Source organism: Labeo rohita, unplaced genomic scaffold, assembly GCF_022985175.1.
Source record: "Labeo rohita strain BAU-BD-2019 unplaced genomic scaffold, IGBB_LRoh.1.0 scaffold_835, whole genome shotgun sequence".
Classification (NCBI taxonomy): domain Eukaryota; kingdom Metazoa; phylum Chordata; class Actinopteri; order Cypriniformes; family Cyprinidae; genus Labeo; species Labeo rohita.
The window spans coordinates 1-4,535 of NW_026129783.1; positions in this window are offsets into that span (position 1 = coordinate 1).

Genomic DNA, 4,535 nt, shown 5'->3' on the forward strand with positions numbered 1-4,535 from the left:
ATTAAAGTATTTTGTGTTTGAATCACTCTCTGATTCTCCTGGTCTGCTCCTTGTACAAACCATTCGGTGACAATTTCATTGTTAGTTTCCGGTCGGAGCTGTATCCCTTCTAGCTAAACAGGAGCTTTGGTGATGACGTCATCGTCCTGATCATCATCACACAGAGAAAACCAAAACCCCACAGTAAGCTGCTTTGGATAAAAGCATCTACTAAATGAATAAGTGGTTTTATGAAGTTTTAAATGAACATGATGAAATAAACACATAAATCGATAGATAGATAGATCATAAAAAACACAAACATGTTCCTTTTGCAAATGTGCTGACAAATTTGTTGATTAAAAATACATTTTATTGACTGATAATATAATGACAAGCATAAAAACGTATACAGCATATGTGCCATAGCAGGCATGTTGTCACACTATATGTAGTAAATATATATGAAGCATAAAATTCAGGCAAAAAATGCAAACACATCAGTATTTTTACCAACATTCAATAAATTGTATAAAATCACATACAGAGTAAAACATACGTCTGATTCTGAGACATTGCCCTAAAAACACTGTTCAACTATAATGTGTAACAGGGGTTTTGGTTCTTGCTCAAGGATCTCTCCTCAGTCGTGGTATTGAGAGTGGAAGACTGTACTGGTCATTCACTCCCCCGCCAAATAATAACAGTACTACAAGATATTGTGCAAAAGAGGTATTTAAGGTTAAAATCCATGTAGTGCAATTTGAGGTCAGACCGTTCATTATGACTTAATGTTTCCTATTTTTCATATCTGCACAAGGTGTCCATCATAAATTCACTTGTGTCATGAAATATTTTACTTTAGAAGGTGAAATTGGAAGATAATATATCATACTTGAATGATTTTACACTATTCACACAGTGTAAATATATGTACAATATGTGGATTTATATGAGGCTGCACTGAAATGCACTGATGTAATAAATTTCACTTTCGCCAACCCAGGGACGGCAATTAATGTGGTGAATTTTGCTTTCGCCAACCTAGAGAGGTGAAACAGGGTAGTGATGGGTCCTCGTGTCACAACTGACGTTATGATTTTTGGATTGCGTAAATTAATGTGTGGTTATGAGTACATCTCATAAGAAAGATTGGTGGGATCTGTAACATGTAGAAACTCTTCTTTATTATCAACACAAGGAAGACATAAGTGCAATAAAATACATTTTATTAACAAAAGATAGACAAGAGTAATCAACAACTACTAAATGAAAACCATGAATGGAAAAGGAATAAAGTGCATAAGATGCATAAAATGCAAGTGATTATGTTGGGTGTTGCTGTGTCATAGCCAGTGTTGGGCACGTACCTTTAAAAAAGTAATTAGTTATAGTTACTAGTTACTTCTCACAAATAGTAACTGAGTTAGTAACTGAATTACATCATTATAAAAGTAACTAATTACCAGGCAAAGTAACTATTGCGTTACTTTAAAAAAATCTAATTTAATATAACTATTAAATAAATATACAACATTGTACACTAATCTACACTATTTAATATTGTTGTGGGCAGTGTTGGGAATGTTACTTTGAAAAGTAATTAGTTATAGTTACTAGTTACTTCTCACAAATAGTAACTGAGTTAGTAACAGAGTTACATCAATTACCAGGGAAAGTAACTATTGTGTTGCTTTTTTAAAATAAATAAATAAATAAATAAATATATTAAATAACTTGGATGACCCCAATATTAAATATGTTAAATGAATGAAACTTAAATAAATTTTTAGTTTACTCACCAGACTAATATTAAATATCTGATATAATATTATAATTATAATTAGCATTCAATTTTAGCCATTAGAACTAGAAATTAGAATAAGCGTGTATGAATGCATGTTTGTCATGTTGACTGAACTCAGGACTGGTGCTGATATTGTTTGTAATTTAGTGTTTCTATGAACGTCCACGAATTCTACTATTAATAACAATATTAAACACACTAAGGTTTAATGAGCTGCTGGGTTCATGAATATTAATCACGTTGTCTGCGTTCGCTCGAACTGATTTGCTGAAATCGAAACAGAAACGATAATAGGTGAGCGCCAGCCAATGAGATTGCTGTTTGCACATTAGCTCCGCCTACTACTGGAGAAACCAGCAGTTCTTAAAAGCTGAAGTACTCCAAAGAAGCTCCGTTGTTTTGAGAGGAAAATACAATAAAGAATATCGTTTACACGTAGCGCATCAATTCTGCACGGTATAAGACTCTGTCGCTCTGTGTCTTTCTTTGCGTGTGTGTGAGACAAAGGTGACAATAGTCGTGTGCCTTCACACTAGAGTTTACAGCTCGTCAAGTACAGGTACACTGGGCATCCATTCAGATGAACTGAAAAATAAGATTATAATAATATTATAATAAACAATAGTAACGCCGTATTTTATTGGCAGTAATGGTAACGGAGTTGTAACGTAGGAAACAGTAATTCGTTTGATTACTTGTTACTGAAAAAATAACGCCGTTAGTAACGCAGTTTATAACGCCGTTATTCCCATCACTGGTCATAGCTACGTTATTTAGAAACTGTTGCTACTCTGAAACAAATAAGGTGAAGCATTATGCATCAAACAAATACGTGCAAGATTTGTTATCAACTGCAATCAGCTATATAATATCTAATGTAAATAAGAAACTCATATACTGATAATATACAACAATGACAAGGTCTCTGGAAGAGGTTTGGAAGTGATATTTACGTTCGCTGTGGCTGAGTGAGCTTAACCTTCTTACAAATATCTGTGTGTCTTCTGCTTCTCTGGGCTTGAGACTCAGAACTTGGTGAATCCACCTTGTCTCTCTAGGATGGAGACGTGTGTAGCAGACTCAGAACAAAGGCAATCTGTTGCAGTCCTATCTGTTACTGTCTCTCTGAACGGAACGGAGACTCAGAACGGAGGTGTTTCTGCTATTGTCTCACCCTCGTCGCAGGGCTCAGACTCAGAACGGATAAGGAATTTTTATGGTCGGTCACAGGCCAAAACCTTAGAATTTAGTCTCAAGGTGGGTGAAGGGCACAAACTGCATTTTGACCAATAGGAAGTTCTGTCCTTCCTGGGCTTTGTACCAAAGGTCTTCTCCTTGCACTTTAAGAGATGTCTGGCTGTTGTCCTGGCATCTTTATCTGATGGCGTTGGGTGTTTGTTTATGTTAGTCCACCAAGATCCAATCAAAATGTAGCAAACCTCTGTCCACTACATTGAACTACAATATGCAACATAAAGTACTGGATTCTGGCTCAGTCTGCTACATTTCGTCTAATCTGTCCATAGATGCAGTCCTGAACATTCCTTTATTGGCATCATGAAATATATATGGAGAGTCTGAAAGAGATGACATGAAACAACAACACAAGATCTGTCAGAAACTGAATGATATTTTCTTTGAAATTGTCTGTCTGTACATTTAACATGAATTGTATTGAAAGCTGAATAATTACAGATGTTTTAATGAAGTTCACATTTATATTATGTAGAAGACTAACTTTTCAGTTGTAGTAATTTTTGTATGTGAAATTTTTAAACTGAATATAATCACATTAAAGTAAAATACAGGAAAACATTTGAAAACATGGCCTGATTTTGAGAAGTTGCCCTAAAAAATTAAACCGTATTTCTGAATGTTCTTAGATCTTTCAATTTTTTATTTTTTTTATTTTTTTTTTTACATTTAGCAAAAACATTAAGGGAACATTCCATATTATCATTTTACAAACACTATGGGAATGTTATTTTGAATCTTAATTGGTAATTAAGGCTTGAGCTAATTCTGCTAATCCTGACTGGTTTAAATCTGCAAGATGGTTGCATTGTTTACATTACTACCGTGGTAAAATCAAAACTAAACATGTCTGTTTATTTTGAATGCATAAAAACAACAACTTTTACTTATTTTTACAATAGCCTTATGGAATTCTGTGTTGTGTATTTTTCTGGTTATCAAATGAAGGTGTAAAATATTGATTTAATTAATCTTTTAATGAAAAGTATGTTTTATTTTTGGCAAATAAAGGGATTTATTATTAAAATGTAAAACATGGAAGAAATATTGTGTGATTTTTTTATTTGTATTAATTAATAATAGTAGTAGTAGTAGTAGAATTAGTAGGCACGTACATTATACTGCATGATTAATAAAGTTAAACCGAACTTTTACTTTGACGGTTTGCCGTGAATACCTTTAAATTTCTGTGTATATTTGACAGTTGTTTAACTCAAATGATACAGTGAAATGCTCATGAAGTGACTAATGTATTTATGTCCTCATTGGTGAAACTGCAGAAGCTGAAATCAGTGCGCGTGTCAGTATTACATGCACAGAAAACGAAACCGCGCATCCGCCCCGCTCATTCATAAAAAGACACGCAGAACATGCAGGATTCATATTTAAATAGTCTTTCGCAGGGGCGTTTTTTTTTTTGAATGATTTTGAATGATTTAATCAAAGTTGGTCATTAAACTTAAATGAAGTCGCGATATGGACTAGTATCTGTAAA